The sequence below is a fragment of the Epinephelus lanceolatus genome, chromosome 18, assembly GCF_041903045.1.
Source record: "Epinephelus lanceolatus isolate andai-2023 chromosome 18, ASM4190304v1, whole genome shotgun sequence".
NCBI classification, from domain to species: Eukaryota; Metazoa; Chordata; class Actinopteri; order Perciformes; family Serranidae; genus Epinephelus; species Epinephelus lanceolatus.
In genome coordinates, this window is record NC_135751.1 from 224,340 (window position 1) to 248,768 (window position 24,429).

Genomic DNA, 24,429 nt, shown 5'->3' on the forward strand with positions numbered 1-24,429 from the left:
CGCAAAACGCATCTCCCAGTAAATGACGCATGACACCTTCCAATTGGTGGTTATTCATATTCTTTCTTTCTTTTCTCAATAATAATCCACCAGCACTTGACGTTTGGAGTTGATCTCCAAAATACTCTCATAACACGTACACGATTAGAGTGGCTGTATGCGGCAGGGGAACTCTGAATCTCATTTCCAACCTGAAACACCCGTTGGAGACCGGGGACAAGGCGTCTGCGTCTTCGGCCACGTTGAGATTAAACACAAACAACGAGTACTCCTGGTTAAAATCCTCCCTGTCGATGCCCAGCGACAAATCTTTCAGGTGTCTTCCCCTGGCCGTAAACATGTTGTAAAACTCTCTGACGGACTGGCCGTTGTCAAATTGAGGTTGGAAAGCTTTGGTGGGCACCTGTCTGCCGTCCTGACAGAGGGCCAAGTATTCCACATTGTTGTGTGCAAAGTTGAAGGGTGACATGTCGCTTTTTCCCGTAAAGGCTTCGTGGTTCACCATAGCCAACGCTATATATTTCAGCATCGTGCCCAAAAAGAGATTTTCTTGATTACATACACGAGTATTTTCCGGGATGGAGTACGTTTTCACGTTGACGCGGGACAAAGGTTAGAGCGCGTTACCCCTCAACAGGGCCGCTGCGTGACCCAGACGCACCGCGGGGGAAACGGACGTTTTCTTGACAAACAAAGCAGCGCCCAATATTTCTAATTTAAAATTAGCGTTAGCGGCATGCCTGAGGCAGAAGGCGTCGCTAGCGCGGGTCAGTTTAATTCTCAGATCCACAGAGTTCAAGAGAAGCCTCTTGCAGAAAAGTATGTCGGTGTGGAGCGGGCCCAACAGGTGAAGCTCGCGAGAATTAGCGGTGAACCGAGCTCTCTGCACTAGACCTTTGTTCGGTCCGTTATTTGTCACCACAGAATCCATAGAGCCAGCCGTGTGTTTGTAAAATAACCTGGCAGTAAACTGACTTTTTAGCGAATCTTCTGAAAAGTTGAGGAGGGATTCGATCATGGCTCTGTACGGGTGAGTGGCGCTGGATTGCGATATCAATCTATCGCCGAGAATAATGTCGCACTGACTGAAAATGGTATTCAGAGGATAATTCACGAGGCCTACGGGCGCGTCATTATCCAGGTTTGTACTGTCCGGTTTGGTAATTTTCAGTCACAGGTGTAGTAAGGTGTCGTTCAAATCCAAATATTTTTCGCCGTCTCCGGGAATGAAAGACTCTATAGGCCCCGAGTCGGTAATGGCCAATAAAGGCAGAAGCTCTGTGTAGGGCTTTTCGTCGATAGACAGCTGCGTCATGGGGGTGAAAATAAATCCAGCTCCACCATGCTGCACTCGGCTGATTTGTGATGTAAAAGAGCCATGTTTTGTTTTTGTTTTTTTTTTTGTTGTTGTTTTTTTGTTTGTTTTTTCCTAAAAGATATCGCCGGACCTTATCGCCGCTGCTGCTGCTGTGGGGCTCCGGGTAGACTTGTTTCCCTTACCGCCTCTCGTACTGACTGACTTGCCCTTGGCGGAGCGTCGACACTTTTTAGATCCTCCCCCGGAGGTCTCTTTGTCGCTCTTCTAGCCAAAACCATTATACCCCCGGATCCTTCTTGAGACGTCTGATCAGAGTTTCAACCCACTATTTTACCTACGGTGTGGCTCATGACCTCCGAGACTATGTTTTTAGCGGCCGCCTTGAGATGAGGCTTAGTGATGGCAAACGATAGGGGACACGAAACGGAAAAATCTTGAAAATATAGACCCTATTCCTATAGGCCCTATCCCTCGCCCGTACATGACGGGGGAGCCATAAAAACTGGGGAGGGCTCCGCCCACTTGGTTTTCATAGTAGCTCACAAAACGATGAGGATCGTGGTAAGGGGTCATTGTTTCAACGAGGTCTTTGCGGGTCTGAAATGGAGTTTCACGATAGTCTTGCCAAAGGTAAAGTTTACCGTCTTATTTTGATCGGTCTTAATCTCATAGTGGATTCTTTCAATGTGTTTCTTGATGATCGGTAGATACGAGACGGGATTAAAACACTGCATGATGACGTCGTTGTACGTCCCTTGTATAGGGACGGTCCTCAAGAGCGGAGCATAGGCGTCGCCTACGAGCTGATGACTTACCACATCACTGTAGCAGTAAAGGTGGTAATTCCCCGCTTTTATATCGGCCGGGTGGGGCGCCAACCTGGCGTCGAACGTGAACCATTCTCCCGATTTCATGCCCAATATGTAACACGCGGGCAGAAAAACGCGCAGATGATACTGACCACCCGTCTGAAATTCAAATCTTTTTTGGATGTTGTTAAACGCTAAAAAAAAGTTGCTGTTGATGACTCTAAGATGTGTGTTTAGCTCGGCCTTGAGCTGTTCAAAGTTGGCGTAATATGCCTTTCTGAACCTTCGGCGGTTGACTACGGTCTCCCCGTCGGGTGTCGCGGGGTTCTTTCTCCACTCAAAGTAGGCCGCGTCTTGAGGAATGTTATGCCACATGTGTGGGTGCGAAATCTCCGTCAAGGGCACTTGCCACGGGCCCTCCAATTCAATATGTTGCACCAAGTCGACGTGGAAACTGGAGCCGGTATTATTTTTAAATACGTCCGCGCTGGCGTTGGAGGGCAGGGTAATGTAAAACCCCTCGCCGCCAGAGATCTGAGTCATGACGAAATGAATACAACGAGCGTTCTTATAGATTTATCAGCTTGCCGGCCTTGACCCAGCTGTTGAATTTCTCGGGCCAGTTTTTCCAGCGTACCAACACTTGTTTTTCTCCACCGACGACGCATCGGTCCAAAATTTCTTCCACCGCATAGCTCTTGTCTCGCGGTATCTTTACTTTTTGCAGCTCCGCTTCATAAAACGTACCCCGGATAGGTTCTCCGTCATAATCTTTCAGTTTGTACACAGGTGGTAGTCGGGGTACGCACTCGGCCACCGTAAACACCTCATCGGTATAACTCTGCTCATATTTCTTATCAAACATGCCTCTCACTTTAGATATTCTCACAAGATCTCCCTGTTTAAAATTCATCTTTAACTTTTCTCGGAAGCTCAGGGGAATCGAGCCGTACAGGTTTTGAAAAACTCGCAGGGTGTTCTCGGATGTCACTTGCATAGGCGTCATTTTTATACTCGTGTGATAGCCGTTATTATAGCTTTTAACCAAGTCCTGCAGGACGTCTACGTACCTGCGGGTGTTTTCGGTGGTAAAATATCTCCACATTCTAGTTTTCAATGTACGGTTAAATCTCTCAGTCACCGAGGCCTTCAGATGACTGGCCGTGGCGAAATCTTTAATACCGCGTTTATCCATCAACACCTTAAAAGTCCTGTTAAAGAATTCTTTACCCGTGTCTGTTTGTAACTTTTCAGGGGTCTGACTGTCGTCTAAAACAGAGTCAAACGCCCTGGTGACTTAGGACGCCATTTTGTTCTTTAGCGCTCGCACGTACGCTTTCTTTGAAAACACAATGATGACCGTCAACAGATATTTAAAACCGTCGTTGTGCTTGGTCAACGCTTGCATGTCACAGAGGTCTGCTTGAAATTGGTTCAGAGGTCGCGGTACAAAAACCCTATTTCTGGGAAAATGTATTCTGGCGGATTTATGCAGAGTGCATGTGTCTTGCTCGGCTAAAAATTCTCTGACTCGGTCAGGGTTTACTCTTTTCTCCGTCTCATCTTGTACAGCCCTGCGGAGTTGTTCGACTCCTCCTAAACTACCCGGGTGAGACGGGTCGTAATAAACCTTTTTCATGACACGTTTCTCTGACAGGTTGAATCAATAATGAACACAACCACTCGCTTACCAAAATATTTATTTTAGAACAAACAATCGCAAGATATATGAGGTATACATGTTGAAAACATTATAAGATATACGAGGTATACATGTTGAAAACAGTACAAGATATACGAGGTATACGTGATTCGAACAATCAAAAGATACATGATTCAAACAATCGCAAGATATATGAGGTATACACGGTTAAAAAACAACAACAACAACATAGCATTAGGCTAAAGCAGACGAGAGCAAATTCATGGCAGAGGTCCCGTGGATAATGCGAATATAATAATGCAACCTTCTCAATTCTGTCAAGGTGTCCACAGGTACGTTATTGCCTTGTACAAGACAACTCACTGCGTCTACAAACAAAGCGTACAGAGTAAGCAAATGGCTTATGTTTGAGGCATTCATCTTTTTCATGATTTTGTAGAATGCATCAGCCACCGAACCGTCTTTTACAAGTTGCAATGTGCACCGTAGTAACACATGCCGGGGTGTATGTACAGATTGGGACCAACATGCATTCCAATCGAGTTACTTTAACGTCTCTGTTCAAACCCACATGATTCACAGTCATTTTGTTTTTAATAACCTCATCCAAAACACAGATTAAATGACACATGACAACGTGTTCCTCTACACGCGTTACAAGTTTACTCCAGTAGTGACCCATTTTCACTCATTAAGCCAAAACTCCAGAGCTCGGTCTACGATTTCAATCTTTTCCTCGTCCCCTTTGGTCATCGTGTTGTAAATCTTAACGACTGAGTGGTCGATGCGTCTTATCGTTTTAAAGTCATGCAGCAGGAAATCACAAGCTTCCCAGATCCGGTACTTGGACACGCAGAGACGGCAAGCGTGAAGAGCTCATTGAATGGCTGGGATAAAACGATCCGCCCAAAGTCTTTGCATCAGCTGGTGGCGGTGTACCTTGTAAAAATAGTCCGACGTCTCTTCCAGACATTTGTGCTGACACGAAGGAGGAGGAGCGGGGTGGAGGAGCGGGGTCTGTCGGTGAAGATGGAGGAGTAGGAGGAAAGCCCTGGGACGGCTGCAGCGGCAGAGAAGGAGACCAAAAAGCCTGAGCCAGAGGAGGTGGAGAGAATGCATCAGCGACAGCGGTGCAGAAGAAGGCCTGATAAGGTCGGCCTCTGGCAATGAAGGAGCTGATGAAGGCGGTGGTGATGGTGGCGGGAGAGACATGTTTTTCAGAGTCCGTCGGTCGTTTCTAACTACGTCCGCCCACCGTAGCTTTTTAAACATATTGGTAAGGAGAGAGGGAGGGTGGGAGGGTGGGTGGGGTTTTTGAAAAGGAGGAGGAGGAGTCTTCTAAAACAGTGCTTTTTTCACAAGCATAATGTCTCTAGAGCTCCGACTACTGGCAAAGAGTTCCTTAATATTTTCCGCATTTTCCTCCATCATTTTCAACCAGTCTGTGAGAGGAATGCGCAATGATGTCTGGAATATGCCACATTCAGAATTGAAATACTCCAAGACAAGTTCGTCTGGGTGTTTGTCCTTCAGCGACACCTGACGGCTGGCTCGATAGAACCATCTGCCTGAAGCCGAGCTTTTCGTCTCCCACACGGTACAGGCCACAATTTTCTTCTTCTTTGTACCCAGCAGAATTTCTTTCAGGCCGTGCGAGGAATGTGGTTCTTTCATGTCTCTTGTGTCGCTTTATAGTTGAACTAGTAGCCCCACGCACCTCCAGCATCTAAACTCCATTCCTGCGAAAGAGCGGAGGCCGGAGGCATCTGCAAGCGACTTACATGCCTGACACGCTTCTGGGGTGCTGGCCAAGATTCACGAAAACTCGTCACAGCGGTGCCGCGGATGACGTTTCTCTCATCATCAAACATAATTTTCCCTCCTCTTCCCAGCGTTTCTTTTTCGTTCGCCGCAGCATCCATCCATCAAATTTTTGACATAAGCAGTCTTATATCTTCTCTGAAGGACCTTGTTGCAGAGGTCACCAGGATCGAGCAGGAGGAGCTCAGAGTGAGGTCTGTGGCACAGGGGCAGCAGGGGCGGTGGACAACTTGGGAGGGTGTCGCAAGCCGAGCAATCAGCTGGGCAGAGTTCTGGAAACTGCCACAGGCTCGGCTAAGTTTCCTCATTAGGGCAACATACAACACCCTCCCGAGCCCTCAAAACCTCCACCAATGGCTCGGAACAGAGCAATCCTGTGACCTCTGCGGGACCATCAATGCCTCACTCCAGCATGTTCTGTCGGGCTGCAAAACAGCATTGACACAGGGTCGGCTCAGATGGCGGCATGACCAAGTGCTCAGGAAGCTGGCAGAGGTGCTGAAGAAAAGTCGGCAGGAGGCAAACACCCAGAGTCCATCAGAAAGCCGATGCAGGATCCACTTCCCCAGGCAGGGGAACCCGCAATGCATACCAGCAAGAGACCACCCGCCAAGCTATTAACACCAGGGGCGGAGTGGAAGATGGAAGTAGACCTGGGTAGGCAGCTCCAGTTCCCACAGGAGATATGCAGCACCACCTTAAGACCAGACGTGGTGTTGTGGTCTGCAGCCGTGAAGTCAGCAATACTGATCGAGCTGACAGTGCCATGGGAGGAGGGACTGGAAGCTGCCTACGAGAGAAAGAAGGCGAAGTATGCAGACCTGGTCGCGGGTGCAGAGAAAGTGGATGGAGTGTGAGGCTGTACCCGGTGGAGGTGGGAGCCAGAGGCTTTGTGGGCAGATCAACATCACGCCTGCTCAAGGACCTGGGACTATGTCGTGGAGCCACACTGAGCAGATCCACCAAAGAGCTCTCTGAGGAAGCTGAGAAAGCAAGCCACTGGCTCTGGCTGAAACAAACGACGAGAAGCGCTTGGGGAGTAACATCCAACTAGGTTTTGCTGCAGGGGGTGTCAGGGAGATGTCCCTGTTCACTGCCCCGCCACCAGGAGATGTTCTGGGATAAGGGGCTAAACGTCAATGAGTGGTGGTCCCCAGCTGAAGACCCTGCAGCAAAACCTTGTGGTATGCGGTCAGGTGTAGGCCTGCCTCAGAGAAGAGGACGCCCCTGCCATGCACAATCCACCACAGGCAAAGTTGGAGGTGCGACAGGCCTAAGGCCCAGCAGAAAGACCACCTTGCTGTGATGAATAATGTAGCCACGTTGCCTGTGAGATTTTCCAAGTCCACAGCCACAGCATCAATCTTGTGTGTATTGTTTACTGTTCCCCACCATGGCAGGAAACCCCCAAGACCCTTCTCCACAGGGGGCACCCTTACCACAGCTCGTCTTGCTTTGTGAGGTGGGTAGTAGTGATCACAGTCTGTGTGAAAATGAGTCAAATCGGAACAATAGTCACAGCAGGCAGTAACTTAGCCAAGTAGCACCCACCACACCATCCAGGCTGAAGTGCCTGGTAAACATGTCTGCCACACACCCAGACGTGTTGTCTGAGTGATCCATACCCATCACTGGATGGCATACAGACAGCGGGGTTGTCGATTCCTGGTCGGTTAAGTCTAACAGTGTTCGTGAGATTTAAAGTTGCAACGTGTGGTGTTGCACCTTTGCAGTTGTCCATGTTGTGATCCCACATTAGTGATCTGCCGGCGCTGCACAGTCTCTAGAGAAGCAAACAGCTCCTCTCTGGCTCGTGGGGTTAGTGCTCATGACAGGTTGGTATATCCCTTGCTGTGACACCTTTGTCACATTCCAGAACCTCACGGTTGTTCCCTCATAGTTTACCGCACTGACATTAAGCTTCAGCAATGTGTCAGTGAGGTTCGACACAGTCCTGTTGGGTGAGTGAACCCCCTGGGTGAAAACAATCATCGCCCCCAGGGTCTCTGAAACATTCAGGAGATGAGGTTTCAGTGGCATAGAATTACCTAGTTCGTGTGGGAGTTCCGCGCAGACATAACAGCTCTTGTTTGTCAGCATAGCTTTGTACCATACATTGTTCTCCAGCTTAGATGTCATGCTGCCAACTGGCACAGCAGATCTCGGCAGGCAGTGAGGTGAGTGATGTGCCAGAGTGTCATTGACATCCAGCTCAGTGACGTCATGACTGTAGATCTCGTCCAGCAGCAGTAGTATCAGCCACAACAGAGGACAAGGTTGCACAATATCGTAACATTTCATCCTTGCAGTGACCAGTGTCTGGCAACTGCCTTTTAGCGGGCCCAATCCCGGTATTGAGAGGTCTGCCAAATAAAATGTCAAATGGACTGAATCCATTTCTCCTCCTTCTCCTGGCCCTCATGTGCATCAACACAATAGGAAGAGCTTTTGTCCATGAGATTTTAGTTTCCTCACACACTTTCACAAGTTTGTTTTTCAAAGTTGCATTTTCCCTCTCACATGCCCCTCCAGAGGCTGGAGGAATTCCCCACCTGGGAATTATCAGAGTCATCAAAGCCTTTGCCACTGCTGCAGCATCCTGTTTAGCTGTAGGAAGAGCTTCAACCCATTTTGAAAACATGCACACAATCACCAAAACAAACTTTTTCCCTTCGCTTGGTGTTAGTTCAATGAAATCCATCTGCAAGTGATCAAAATGTCTCTCTGGAGGTGGATGTGCAGCCTGTGGTATTTTGATACCCCTCCCCACATTGTTTGTAGCACAGATCACACATCTTTTGCAAAACTCTGTGGCATAACTGGTAAAACCTCTTGTATACCAGTATCTCCATATCTCATCAACCATTCCCCCCTTTGACACGTGGTCCAAACCATGTGTCAATTTAGCATAGAAATGAAAAAGGTAGCAAGGGAGACAAGGCATGCCATCAGGTCCTGTCCACACTTTGTCAATCACAGTACATCCTGCTTTTTCCAAACGGCCTTCTCTGGCGGAGAGGCCCTTATCTGTAGGTCTGTTATCTCAGCCGTAGCCACAACTGTAGGAGCAGAAGTAGGGGTTAGTGAGGTGGCATGCAAGGCTGAAGACAATGGCAGCTTTGAGGCTGCTTTTGCAGCTGCATCAGCTCTGGCATTATCCAGAGAGATGGGTCAGTGTTGTTAGTGTGAGCATCACATTTACACACAGCAATTTGTTTAGGCAACAACACAGCATCCAAAACAGCAGACACCAACACATGATGAGCAATAGATTTCCAGATTTTCAGATCTGGGAGAGCAAGCAGAAGTTATCACAGCCACACAGTCACGCGGTTCTCCATCAACAGCCGTTGGTAGAAGAGTAGCAGGATTAATAACAGTACATCTCTTTATCTTAATGTTAGGCAATTCCAACAGAACAGCACTGTAACGCAATCACCTTGCAGCAGAAAGATGTGAAGTTTTCTGCTCGAGTAAGATAAGAGATACTGCATGTGGGACAAGCAAGGTCAAATCAGCATAGTCCAAAATATCACGTGATGCCATTACTGCTCTCTCAGCAGTGGCCACAGCTCTGAGACAGTGAAGCAGACCTGCAGCAACACTATCAAGTTTAGATGAAAAATAAGCTACAGGTCGTTGTTTCCCCCCATGTTCTTGTAACAGTACAGAAGTCATGTACCCACCCTTTTCGTCAACAGTCTGGGTAAATGGTCGTGTACAGTCAGGCAGTCCAAGAGTAGGGGGTGTTTGCAAAGCAAGTTTCAAATCAACAAAAGATTTCTCTGCGTCAGGAGTCCAAATGACATGATCAGATGCTTTCAGGCCTTTCCCATGAGCAATTGCTGCTAATGGTGCCTCAATCTCAGCATAATTAGGAACCCCTGCAGTAGCCCGTCATTCCTAAAAATGCCATAACCTGTTTCTTGGTTTCAGGTTTCGGGATCTTTTGAATGGCTTCAATGCGCTTGGATGTGAGGGTCTTTCCCTCAGGAGAGATCACGTGACCCAAAAATGTGACCTCTTGTGAAACAAACTGTAGCTTTGACAGGCTGGCTTTATGGCCCTGTTCAGCCAAATGAGTCAACAAGGCAAGGGTGTCTTTAACACAGCCCTCTCTGGTGTCACTCGCAACCAATAGGTCATCAACATACTGCAACAAAGCACTGCCTTCAGGCATTACAAGAGTTTCCAAACTGTCCATCAAAGCAGAATTTTAAATAGTGGGAGATTCCGAAAATCCCTGACTAACCCTCGAGAAAGTCGAGGCTGTGGCTGTTGATCTGCAAAATCTGGCATAATTTATTGCTCTTATACCACAATTGGTGCTCAGTACTGTCTAAAACAGATTTCTAAATGGAAGTTTGTCACTGGCATCAATTTTTACACTGCCAATCACATGAATATGGTGTATATAAGTGTCAGAATTTTTTTAGTTCCTACGTTCCCTGAAGGCACTGTCACTCATGATTCCACGCCCCTCTCAGTTGATGCCACGCCCCCCACGCCACATCAGGGTCAAAAGTCTGAAAAGATTTGAAAGTGGGAAAAAAAAGATCTGAAAGTGAAAAAAAGATTTGAAAGTGAAAAAATAAAGATTTGACACTGTAAAAACTAAGATCTGAATCTGAAAAGATAAAACATGCAGCTGAAAAAAATAAGACCTCAAATGTCAAAATATATATGGAAGTGAAAAGTGAAAATAAATTATTCATTCAAAACAATTACCAGAGTGAATCAAAATTATATTTAACCTGAAAAAACGTTTCATACACTTATTTTTATTTTGAATACATTGTTGTATTTTTCAAAATTCAAGATCAACACATGAATTTTCAGTTTCAAATTTTATTTTTTCAAGTACAAAACTTTTGACCCTAATGTAGCTCCACAGAAAAGACTTTTTCTGCGCAGTCCTCAAAACTCACCAGAAAAGACAGCGAGGTGTTGACAGCCACCAAGTTCGTTGGACCCCATTGGTGAAGGGAATCCCGGTTCTCAGACATCAGGCCCTCCTCTTAACCTTCCTTTGTGGGGGAGTTTGAGGTGTAAGATTTTGTGGTGGCAAAATTACAGTAAATGAACAGTTTAAGGAAAAGTCTTCACACATTGTCTGTCTTTCTGAGTTTTATTAAGCATTCATGAATGGACTCACACACAGATACAGCCACATGAACAGTCAGTGATTTAGTATCTCATTATTTTGACTTAGTATCTCATTATTTCGACTTAGTATCTCATTATTTTGATTTAGTATCTCATTATTTTTGAGATAGTAGGTCATTATTTTTGACGTAGTATCTCATTATTTTTGACGTAGTAATAATGAGATACTAAGTCAAAAATAATGAGATACTAAGTCAAATAATGAGATACTGAGTCAAAAATAATGACTTACTATCTCAAAAATAATGAGATACTAAGTCGAAATAATGAGATACTATCTCAAAAATAATGACTTACTAAGTCAAAAAATAATGAGATAGTATCTCAAAATAATGACATACTAAGTCAAAATAATGAGATACTGTCAAAAATAATGATACTATCTCAAAATAATGACTTACTAAGTCAAAACAATGAGATACTATAATGACTTACTAAGTCAAAAAATAATGAGATACTGTCTCAAAAATAATGAGATACTATCTCAAAATAATGACTTACTAAGTCAAAACAATGAGATAATAAGTCAAAATAAGTCATTATTTTTGATAGTATCTCATTATTTTTGACTTGGTAAGTCATTATTTTGAGATAGTATCTCATTATTTTGACTTATTATCTCATTGTTTTGACTTAGTAAGTAATTATTTTGAGATAGTATCTCATTATTTTTGAGATAGTATCTCATTATTTTTTGACTTAGTAAGTCATTATAGTATCTCACTGTTTTGACTTAGTAAGTCATTATTTTGAGATAGTATCATTATTTTTGATAGTATCTCATTATTTTGACTTAGTATGTCATTATTTTGAGATACTATCTCATTATTTTTTGACTTAGTAAGTCGTTATTTTTGAGATAGTATCTCATTATTTCGACTTAGTATCTCATTATTTTTGAGATAGTAAGTCATTATTTTTGACTCAGTATCTCATTATTTTTGACTTAGTATCTCATTATTTTTGACTTAGTATCTCATTATTTTTACTTAGTATTTCATTATTTTAAGATAGCATCTCATTATTTTCGACTTAGTATCTCATTATTTTTGAGATAGTATCTCATTATTTCGACTTAGTATCTCATTATTTTTGATTTAGTATCTCATTATCTTTGAGATAGTAAGTCATTATTTTTGACTTAGTATCTCATTATTTTTGACTTAGTATCTCATTATTTTTGACTTAGTGAGTCATTATTTTGAGATAGTATCTCATTATTTTTGAGATAGTATCTCATTATTTTTGATAGTATCTCATTATTTCGACTTAGTATCTCATTTTTTTGGCTTAGTAAGTCATTATTTTGAGATAGTATCTCATTATTTTGGACTTAGTATCTCATTATTTTGAGATAGTATCTCATTATTTTGAGATAGTATCTCATTATTTTTTGGCTTAGTAAGTCATTATTTTGAGATAGTATCTCATTACTTCGACTTAGTATCTCAATATTTCGACTTAGTACCTTATTATTTTTGAGATAGTAAGTCATTATTTTTTACTTAGTATCTCATTATTTTCGACTTAGTATCTCACTATTCTGACTTATTAAGTCATTATTTTGAGATAGTATCTCATTATTTTGACTTAGCATCTCATTATTTCGACTTAGTAAGTCATTATTTTTACTTAGTATCTCATTATTTCGACTTAGTGTCTCATTATTTTTGTGATAGTATCTCATTATTTTTGACTTAGTAAATAATTATTTTGAGATAGTATCTCATTATTTTGACTTACTAAGTCATTATTTTTGACTTAGTATCTCATTATTTTTTGATTTAGTAAGTCATTATTTTGCGATAGTATCTCATTATTTTTCAGATAGTATGTCATTATTTCGACTTAGTATTTCATTATTTTTGAGATAGTAAGTCATTATTTTTGACTTAGTATCTCATCATTTTTGACTCAGTATCTAATTAGTTTGACTTAGTATCTCATCATTTTTGAGATAGTATCTCATTATTTTTACTTAGTATCTCATTATTTCGACTTAGTATCTCATTATTTTTGACTTAGTGAGTTATTATTTTGAGATAGTATCTCATTATTTTTGACTTAATAAGTCATTATTTTGACTTAGTATCTTATTATTTTGACTTATTAAGTCATTACTTTGAGATAGTATCTCATTATTTTTAAGATAGTAAGTCATTATTTTGACTTAGTATCTTATTATTTTGACTTATTAAGTCATTACTTTGAGATAGTATCTTATTATTTTGACTTAGTAAGTCATTACTTTGAGATAGTATCTCATTGTTTTTGAGATAGTAAGTCATTATTTTGACTTAGTATCTTATTATTTTGACTTATTAAGTCATTACTTTGAGATAGTATCTTATTATTTTGACTTAGTAAGTCATTATTTTGAGATAGTATCTCATTATTTTTGAGATAGTATCATTATTTTGACTTAGCATCTCATTATTTTTAGTCATTAGATCTTATTTTTTTATTTTTTATCAAGTGGCAGAAATGGGCTTCCATAGTCACGGAATAAAGGGTCGTCACCGAAAAGTTTTCGTTTAAGTTTTAGTTGACAAAATTAACACTGATAGGATAAGCATCTATCCTGATATGACAGTGAAGCAGCGCGAGCAGCAAGCCGCCTTCACCGATGTCCAAAGTGCCCTCAGGAAAACTAAGCTGCATTACGGGATGGTGCACTGAGTCAAGCTGCTGATTACGTTTAAGAACAAAACTCATTCTTTCTTGGAGGCCTCGAAGGCTATGGATTTCTATAAGAAGGAGATAGGGCCGACGATGGTGTTGCATGATGTTCTTACATCCTCATCATGAGTGGAGGTAACTGACACAACTAACTGAGAGCGAACTGAATTAACAACACACAAGGATGTAACAGGTATGGACTTAATGTTTCTTGCTTGACTGTAGCTATAACGCTCACTCGTTTACTGTGTTGACGGCGATTATATGTGACTCTGAACTTCTATAGCCTATTTCTGGCCAGCTGGAAAGTTACTCAAACCTCTTGTTATAAAAAAAAAAAAAAAAAAAAAAGGTCCATATTGCAGAGGGGCTTTTTTTGTTTTTTTGTTTTTCTTTTGTTTTTGACTTTTTTTCTGTATATTGTACTTTTCTCCCCACTGTATTACTGTTATTATTATTACTATTATGATTTCGGTTCTTATATGTGCATATATGCTCGGTGTGCCAAATGTTCAGTTATGCCTCTGCCTCCTTTAGCGACAGTGGCAATTGTAACAAGTGTAGCTTATTTGCTGCGTTGGAGGCGAGGCTTAGTGAATTAGAAGCGCGGCTCCGCACCATGGAAAACCATTCAGTAGCTGCGGTAGTTAGCCAGCCCCCTGTAGCCGGTGCGGAGCCACATAGCATAGCCATAGCCTCTGCTAGCTGTCCTCCGGTAACTCCCGTTCAGCCGGGAGGTTGGGTTACGGTTCGCCAGAGGCACAGCTCCAAGCCGAAGCCCATGGCTCACCACCAGCCTGTTCATGTTTCCAACCGCTTTTCCCCACTCAGCGACACACCCGCTGAGGATAAAACTCTGGTTATTGGCAGCTCTATTCTGAGGAACGTGAAGTTAGCAACACCAGCGGCCATAGTCAAATGTATCCCTGGGGCCAGAGAGGGCGACATTGAATCAAATTTAAAACTGCTGGCTAAAGCTAAACGTAGATTCAGTAAGATTGTTATTCACGTCAGCGGCAATGACACCCGGTTATGCCAATCGGAGGTCACCAAAATTAATAGTGCCTCTGTGTGTGAATATGCAAAAACGATGTCGGACTCCGTAGTTTTCTCTGGACCCCTCCCAAATCTGACCACTGATGACATGTTTAGCCGCATGTCATCATTTAATCGCTGGCTGTCCAGGTGGTGTCCAGCAAACGATGTGGGTTTTGTTAATAATTGGCAAACTTTCTGGAGAAAACCTGGTCTTATTAGGAGAGACGGCATTCATCCCACTTTGGATGGAGCTGCTTTCATTTCTAGGAACCTGGAACATTTTATTAGTAATTTAAATCCCTGACAGCCCAGAGTTGAGACCAGGACAGAGAGTTGCAGTCCTATACGCCTCTCTGAGTTTCTAGTTCAGTTACCCACCCATAGTTTTCATAGTTTTATATAAACGGTGTCTGTCCCCCGACCACCTAAATTATTTAAATCTAAAATTAAACAAAGAGGAGTTGTGCATAACAACCTCATAAAAATTAAAACCTCTTCTGTGACAGAAAGACAAAACAGGAGAATTAAATGCGGACTGTTAAATATCAGGTCTCTTTCCTCTAAAGCAGTGTTAGTAAACAAATTAATATCAGATAATCATATTGATTTACTCAGTCTCACTGAAACCTGGCTGTGTCAAGATGAATATGTTAGTCTAAATGAGTCCACTCCTCCCAGTCATAATAATACCCACATTCCTCGAGGCAGCGGCCGAGGAGGGGGAGTTGCAGCCATTTTTAACTCTAATGTGTTAATCAGCCCTAAACCTAAACTAGATTATAATTCATTTGAAAGCCTAGTTCTTAGTCTTTTACATCTGACCTGGAAAACCTCGCAGCCACTTTTATTTGTTATAGTGTACCGTGCTCCTGGCCCGTATTCTGAATTTGTATCTGAATTCTCAGAGTTTTTATCCAGTCTAGTTCTTAAATCAGATAAAGTTATTATTGTAGGCGATTTTAACATTCATGTCATGATAATAACTCCCTGGCTACCGCGTTTATCTCATTATTAGACTCCATTGGCATCAGTCAGGGTGTACATGAACCCACTCACTGTTTAAACCATACCCTCGATCTAGTTCTGACATATGGAATTGAAATTGATAACCTAACAGCAGGGTTCAACGTTAAGGCTTTTTTTTTCGCTTGCCCAGTCGGGCAAGTTGGTCAGAGATCTACTTGCCCAAAGTCAGTTTTTACTTGCCCTATAAAAATTGTTTAATTTAAGCGGCTATCAAATAACAAAGACTGCAGTTATTTTTATGTTATATAATCTTTATTCACACTGTATTTATTAATTAAAACAATATATGTCATGCATTGTAGCTTAATTCCTATACAAAAATGACAGTGTCAGGGCTTAATGTGAAAAATTTGTCAATCGTTCTCCGTCTATAATTTTGCACCCTACTTGAGCCATGCCCACCTCTATTTATTTTTCACCCCTCTCTCCAGTTCTGCTGTATTAACACCAGGTTTAATATATTTTGCTTCCATCTCTCTGCCCTGCTCTACTCTACTTCAACGCTACTTAGCTCTCTCTCTACTCTACCAGTAGACTACCACATCCACCTGTTGCACAAAATGCACACAGCAGTGTTTCCTCTAGGATGGAGTTGTAGCAGCAAGGCGAAGCACACACATGAAAAATAATTTTCACATGCGTGAAACTTTTTTGTATGCTTGCAAAGCACAGCCTGCTGGGATGTTTCTATGTATCTACTGGCACCAGAAGGGCTCTTTAGGACTAAGTACATACAGTACATGTGTGCACAGTATGAGCAGGTGAAATGTCTGTCTAGCTTACATATGAGGTGTCTTAAGATTTAGGAACATACAATTTTATTGAATATAATAAAGTAAAAAGTCACTTGACATGCTGCTGTTTTGTGCTATGACCTATGTAAGTGTTGGAAGTTGTTATTTACGTGACAACACCTGAACGCAACACAAGCTCCGCATGAGTGCCGTGCTGAGCTGCTGTGCGAGCAGCGTGTTTGTCTGTGCGTAACAGCAGTCTGTTGGTTATTTACACACTGTCCATTTCAATAACTTTGTCAGCTGACAAACTGCATCGGACTCGGGGTCAGGTTTGGTCAGGAAAATGCGGCCCGAGCTGCTCTAGCATGCTCAGCTGTGTGTGTGGCAGAACTCCGCCGTGCGCGATACAGAGAGCAGAGGAGAATTGTTAACGAGTGACCATGTAGAGACAGAAATGACACAATGGCATAACACCATAAATAGTATATTGTTATGTTATTATATGAAGCGTCCGTCGCGCAAAATAATATCAACAGTCTTTCCACAGAATCCCTCGCTTTTGGGTCATTATTTGATTACTTTTGATTTCTTTTTACTCGATTACACGCCACTCAGCAACAGTTACTATACTAGATGTTTATCAGATAGTGCTGTCGCAAAATTTAAGGAAATGATTACTCCGTCATTAAATTCAATACCAAGTCCTTCAGTAACAGAGGTTTCCCGTACTGACTTTGAATTGATCATTTTGTTGATAGCGCCGTAGGCTCGCTGCGAACAACACTTGACTCTGTAGCTCCTCTTAAAAAGAAGTTAACAAAGCAAAGAAAGTTCGCTCCTTGGTATAACTCTCAAGTTAAAACAAATATCGCGAAAGTTTGAAAGGAATTGGCGATTAACCAAACTGGAAGAATCTCGTTTAATCTGGCCAGACAGTTTCAAAACTTATAAACGGGGCCTCCGCAATGCCAGAGCAAACTATTACTCAGCTTTAATAGAAGAAAACGAAAATAACCCCAGGTTTCTTTTCAGCACTGTAGCCAGGCTGACTGAGAGTCAAAGCTCTATTGAGCCTTGTATTCCTTTAGCCCTTAGCAGTAATGATTTTATGAGCTTTTTTAATGACAAAATTCTAACTATTAGAGGCAAAATTCATGACCTCATGTCCTCAGATAGTAGGCCTACCTATCTAACCTCAAACACAGCTGTAAGACGTAATATATATTTAGATTGCTTCTCCCCAATTTCTCTTCAAGAATTGACCGCAGTGATTTCTTCATCTAAATCATCAACGTGTCTCTTAGACCCCATCCCAACTAGGCTACTTAAGGAGGTCTTACCTTTAGTTAACACTCATATATTAGATATGATCAATATATCCTTATTAACAGGCTATGTACCACAGTCTTTTAAGGTACAGTACAGGCCAAAAGTTTGGACACACCTTCTCATTCAATATGGAGCCAGAACGGTGACTTTAAAATTTGGCATCCAAAAACAAAATTGGCATTGAAAACAAAGCCAGTACTGAAAAAGGAAACATTGGCATTGAAACATTTGTATTGAAAACAGTTGTATTGGCATTGAAACAAGTATTGGCACTGAAAAAAGAAACTAATTAAAATAATTAAAATCTGAAAATCTTATTATTTCATTTTATTGGGATTTTTTTGAAATTTTCAATGACAATCTTCAGATTTTTTCTTCATGCCACTTTTTTTTCAGTGACAGATTTTTTTACAATGTCAGTTTTTTTTCAGTGTCACTGATTTTCAGTTTCAACTTTCTGTCACTGTTTTGGCGTGGAGAGGGAGGGGTCTGAGGGGAGGGGCAAGTAGAGCGTGGTTTGCATATAATTTGCATATTGGCATACTGAAGACGTACGTCTCTTTTCCGAACCCGCCATCCGCTCGGAAGCCTCTGGCATGGTGGCTTTACTAAAATGTCCTGTTCACCGGGAACTTCCAAACCGCAAGTAAGTCTGTTTTTTTTCTCTGCTATTTACATGTTTATTCACATGCAACCTGGCCTGTTTGGTTAACTTTTAACGGCCGTCATGCTGTTTTTGTAGAGGTCTGCTGGAACATGTCAGTTTCTAACATTAACGTTAGCCGTGTTGGCTAACTTAACCTGTGGTTAATGCAGGATCAAAAATAAACACCCGCCAAGTGCCGAACACGGCTAAAAGTCGGTTTTGGCAGAAAAATAAATTAACGTCATGTGTCACCGGCCTGGCGGTAAATACTTGTTGCTGCCAAGTAATAATACATCACAACAGCGGCTAACAGTAACATAGCCTGGAACGTTAACATTGACATGATAAACAGCAGGGCTTCGGCTGTGTAATTTAGCTACTGACATCCCCAGCACACGCACACACACCATACAGCCTCTCATCTTTGAGCCGCTAGCTCAGCTTCAACGCAGGTAGTACACAATAACTCTTACAAGGGCCGCGAATTTGCTTCTGGTGACGATAAAAATGTTCCAGCGGACTCGGTTTCCAGCGCGGTCAACGAGAGTCTGAGCAGCTAACTTACTGAGCTGTGACTACCAGCTCTGCTTTTCTCAGTTTACCTGCCACTAGCAGATGAGCCAGAAAGTTAAATGTGGACCCTGGCTAAATGGTAGCTAATGTTAAGTCTCAAGCCCTGTGATGTTTTGCCGTTGTGTTTTTCACAAAGACCCTGGCCGAGTTAAAGTTAACTTTGAACGGCTGTTGTGCTGGTTTGGCAGCGGTCCACTGAAAGAAATGCTAAGTTAATAGGTGTTGGCTAGCTAATCTGTGGTTAATGCTAGTTAGCGTTAATTCTCCAGCCCTGTGATGTCTCTTTTCTTTTTCTTTAGGAGTTAGAGGCCAGTGTTATTGCTGCTGCACAAGGCCTCATAAACGTGCTAACGCAAAATATTCAGCAGCATCACACCCCAGCACAGCAGAATCCAGTGCAGTCACACGAGCAACAGAATCGACAAGCACAAACCCGGAATATTACTTCAGTTCAAGGGAGGTGTTGTTGAAGTTGAGAGAGATGGCAGATTCGCGACCCCAACAGATGACGGTAAGTTAATCAAAATATGTTTGCCTATTAGCTTTTATATATTTGGCTTTTTGCTCTGACGATCCAAGGAAATGACAAGTTTCTTTAAATAACATCTTTTGTTATTTCATGAATTGCACTGAGTTCTGCTTACCTCTCTGTAACAATTTGAAATCAAAATTAAAGTGTTGCATTTGCTCATATGTGGAAAGAGGGGTTTCTAACATTAAATTATTTGATTTAAATGTAATTAATATTTAGTTAAATGTGCGCCAATTCAACATTTCTATAGCTGTATGGCAGATCTAAGGTAGAGTAGCTTGTCATGGCAACTTGAGCGCTGATAAATGTGTCATCACATTAGTGTTTTGGTTTTTTTTAAATATTAATCACAGGAACCTTCGACTGTGAGGCAGTTCATGGAGAGAATGCTGAGAAGGCTTCAGGAAGTTCTTTGACGTCAGCCTGTGGATTTGGATTATTTACACTTTGTTTTAAGTCATGAAGTAGGACTTGTACGCTCTTTTGCCAATGTAGTAGAACTGCCTCAAGATGTTGTTCGTGCTTTATCTGACTTATTAAGACTTCTTCGTTTACAAGAGGAGAGTTATCCAGCTGCCACCTATGTAGAGGTTCTGAGGGGTGGTAGGGGACAGCCAAAACTTGCAATTTCTAAAGAATGTCTCCAAAACCTTATCGACATGCAGTTGCCCATCCCCTGTGTAGCTAAGCTCCTGGGTGTCTGCAAAAGGACAGTATATCGGCGGATGCATGAGTATGGACTATCAGTTACGGGATTATACAGCAATATCACAGATCTGGAGCTGGACAATCTTGTGCGCTCAGTTAAATTGAGGCTGCCGCACATAGGCTATAGAATGATGAAGGGCGAACTGCAAGCGATGGGACACCGAGTCAGATGGGAGCAGGTTTCAGCATCCATGCACAGGGTGGATTCTGCAGGGATCTTGGAGAGAATGGCACGTTTAGGCTGTGTTGGTAGAAGAACATATTCTGTCAAGGGTCCCCACTCACTGGTCCACGTGGACACAAATCACAAACTTATCAGGTGTGTGTGTGTATGTGTTATGTTTTACAAGAATATTGTTATAATATGTTCATATATTTATATGCATAAATGTTGAAATAGTTTGCAGAGTGAGTCTTGCTCAAGCTTTTACAAATAAGTTCTATTCATGTTTGAGGGATGCTGGTAGATGTTGTATGCAATTACAACATAGGCTATAGATTGCTGGAGCTGTATTACAACAAAACAAACTTTTGTAATACAGTTTATTAATTAAGCTGCACATACAGTTAGTTTGTGCCCCATTCTATAAAATTTCAACATGTGAATGGGTAGCTATTTAATGATTGGTGCTTAGTGACTCTTAATCCATTCCACACTGTGTGGATCAGCATGCATGCTGTAAATTAAGAACATTCCTGAAGAAGCCATGATCATTTTAGCATGGTTCTTTAAGGTTGTTTAATTCAGCGTTAGGCAGTAAATGCAGTAGTTTACCATTAAAAAAAACAGGATGAGGATGTCATACAGTCAGGAAAAGTCTGTTGTGCCACACATAATGAAACATGGTTATGTGTACAACATTGGTTTAACTGTTACATGAAATAAAGGAGGGAAAAAACAGTCATTTACACACTGAGGCTAGCTTAATTTCTCATATCATATTATAGGGGGATGTCCCGTCTAAAGTGCAGCTTTTACAAATAATTGGACTTCACTCTATGAGACCATCTCAAGAACATCATCTTGAATACTGACAGTTTTTCTTTAAGGTCTTTGCAGTTGTCTCCAGTGAATGTGTAGTTCTCTTTGGACAGTGTGAAATTAATTAATTAAGAAATTATTTAATAAAGCGATGGTAGATGTCTTGTATACCCCCCTAGTAAACCATCCATTTAATATTGTGGACAATATACCGGAGGATGCTGCCCATCTTGGCTGATTAAACCTTTTTGAATACCCTAATTTTTTTTATTGTAATTTGGTTAAAGCAGAATCATGAAGATAACTTTTTTTTTTACAGTATAACTGCACAGTGAGAAAAGAAACATGCAATTCTGTAGTGAAAAGATGCTAAATGTTACATGGGTTCATTGTAAGTTAACATGAAACCGGAAATACCTTGTATGAAAATCTGAATTGACCAACTTAATGATTTGTGTATGTAGAGCTATTATAATTTTAAGGGTTGATACACTTTCTGATAATTTATTTTTCCTTTCAGATATGGTATTGTTATCTTCGCTGGAATTGATGGTTATTCACGAAAGGTAAACATTTGACACTTTTTCAAAACAAAGCAATGGGGCTGAGCCTAGTATTACCATATTCTATTTAGTATGGCACATTCACGCAAGTATTTTGTTACTGTACTCTAGATAATGTACCTGGGTTCTGCGAATAATAACAAGGCATCAACAGCACTTGGCTTCTTCATGAGCTCAGTTGAAAAGTTTGGCATTCCATTAAGGTAAGAAAACAGCAAGAGCATGATTGTCTTTTTGTCGAAATTCATTGACTGAAAACATTTGACTTTTTCTCTGTTTCTTATGTCATAATTTAGAGTTAGAGGAGACCAAGGGGTCGAAAATGTCGGCATTGCTCAATACATGTTCACTATTCGTGGCTGTGGCAGAGCAAGCTACATAACTTGGAAAAGTGTGCATAATCAAAGGTAAATATCAAAGTTGTGTTTCTTTTAAGTAACCCTAACCCAAATCAGAAAAAAACAGTTTTTCCGCACATCAGTGTTTTTATTTACTGAAATGTCAGTCTGTCACTAACACTTTTGTTCTCACAAAATACAATGGAGGTGAATGTGATTTGTTTTTTGATGCCTAAAGCATTAAAGAACTGCATTGCAAAGACCATAATACCAACATCTCTGTCCTAGTAAATTTGGATAATTCACAGACTCGCTGTAAACAGTCTTCACCAGAAATTATTTATTTAAAAATGATTTCTGTCATAGAAATTCTTGGGAGCAAGTCAATTCTTATTGACAGCCAGCTGGGGAGACTTATAATAGTAATAGAGTGAACACTGCAGTACCAAACCAAAGCTGAAGGATACATCCTCACAGGAAGCATTTATCCTTCGTAGGCCTACAGAGATGCACTGTGTCCAAATTAGGTTATTGTTCACCACTTTATACATGTGTGAAGAGTCTTAGATTTTTGTTCAAATCAAGACACCATGCTTACCTAAGTTAACTTAAGTCAATGTTTCCCACATATAGACTTTACTTGGGCGGGCCACCCAGGTATATGAATGGCCAGCCCGGGTATATTTGGCGACCCATTCAACATTTTGCAGAGAAAAATAGAGAAGCAATCTATTATGTTACAATACATGCAACACTTTCTACAGAGAGTCTATCTGTAATGAAACAAAATATAGATGATCTCAACCTTGGGTTACCTAGGAAATGGATAGCAGTGCATCCGTATCAAGACAGTTGCGTCAGTCAGTTCACCAAGCAGGCAGAGAGGAGAGACCAAGTCTGACCTACATTTTGAGTGTCCCTGGCTGTGATTCTAATATTAATATTTTTTGTATTTTTGATCCTTCAGAGTGGAGCACTTATGGCATGACGTGTGGATGGCAGTAACAAGGGTATATTATGAGCTACTTCATGGTCTTGAAGAGGAGTGCCTACTTGATCCCTCCAACAGCCTGCAGTTATTCTGTGCCCAGTACATATTTGTACCATGCCTCCAAATGGACCTAGACACTTTTACAGCCGGGTGGGATAACCATCCTCTGCGAACGGAACAAAACCTGACTTCCAATCAACTTTGGACCATTGGATTTCTCCAGTATCCTGTGGCTGCTCCAGAGAATCTAGAGGTAGACCTCAAAAATGTTGAATCCAAGCTATGTTTAATCAGGTTTACCCATTGTGTCATATATTTTAAGATCTGAAACAATTGTGACAAATAATGCAAAAATAGATCAAATCAGAAGTCAAAAATGTTTTTAACGACAATGTATATTCGGTATTTTCGTACTCTCAACAAATAAATAATAAAATGAATTCTTTGAAGATCAAATGTGTGAAGTATACAAAAGGCAAGTGTTATAACAAAATTACTTGCCATTTATATGATTTGCAAGATCACTTGTTGGACAACCCTGACAGTTTGAGAGAAGATGCTCCTGCTGCTGCTGCTGCTGCTGGTGGAGTAGTTCTACCACCCATCCAGTGCCCTCTGTGGCAACAGGCTATGGCTGGACCGAGGGCAGCCATCAATCCTATCACTCCCTCCCAGGACAATGGAAGAGACATTTACAAGGCTGCGCTTGACTATGTAACATTTCACTCAAATTTGGCAGGATAACATGCAGTCTGCAATATAGAATAGATGTTCAACAGTTTTTGTGATTTCAAAAAAATTGTTTCTGATTCTTAGACAAATGAAATTGTAATTGCTTGCATGAATAGGTATTTGTGCAGAACTATTGTGGAGATTGTTTAGGATATAGGTTTTACTATGCAGTATATAAACAACTCAGTCTGTCATGGTAAAAAGAGATCCACTGTTTTATTCTGCTGTTACTTGTTTTAAACAACCAAATGTAACCTCCCACAATTTTATTGGCCAAACTTTTAAATCTAGTGTATGCAGATATTTTAAACTGGTGTCTTAAATACCATTAGACAGTTATCTCACACTGCATAACACATCTACCAAACTCAATATGTCATGTTTGATATTTTGGTAATGAAGAATTTAAAATAAAGCTATGTGGATTTGAACACTTTGATGCTGCATAATGTGCATCTGTATTGTGTTGGGCTCTGAAGTGAAATGCTGTTTTTTTTTTCTTTTCAGTGGAAAACAGCACATTAGTTCCATTTTACAGCATAATACTGTATACATACTCAAGTAAAACACTTCAGTTAATATTCACAATGAAAAAAATGATAAAGGCCACAGACCGCATTATATCCATATTTATTGTTGTCAAGTTAATTTTTGCTGACGATTTAGTAAAAAATCCAAACCCCCACAAAGTTGATTTCACTTGAATGACATGAATTTGCCTTACACATGTTGAAACTAATGCATATGTGGAAGACTGAACAATTTCAACTTTTCAACT

The 24,429-nt window shown here is 41.2% G+C and overlaps 1 pseudogene across 1 annotated transcript; it reads left to right on the forward strand.

Moving 5' to 3' along the window:
* Positions 1 to 19,714: 19,714 nt before the first annotated feature.
* LOC117259539 (uncharacterized) lies at positions 19,715 to 24,173 on the forward strand (annotated as a pseudogene). The gene is made up of 5 exons (XR_004501849.2): positions 19,715 to 20,364; positions 21,548 to 21,593; positions 21,702 to 21,793; positions 21,887 to 21,997; positions 22,896 to 24,173. The product of XR_004501849.2 is annotated as an uncharacterized LOC117259539 (transcript).
* The last annotated feature ends 256 nt before the right edge of the window (positions 24,174 to 24,429 follow it).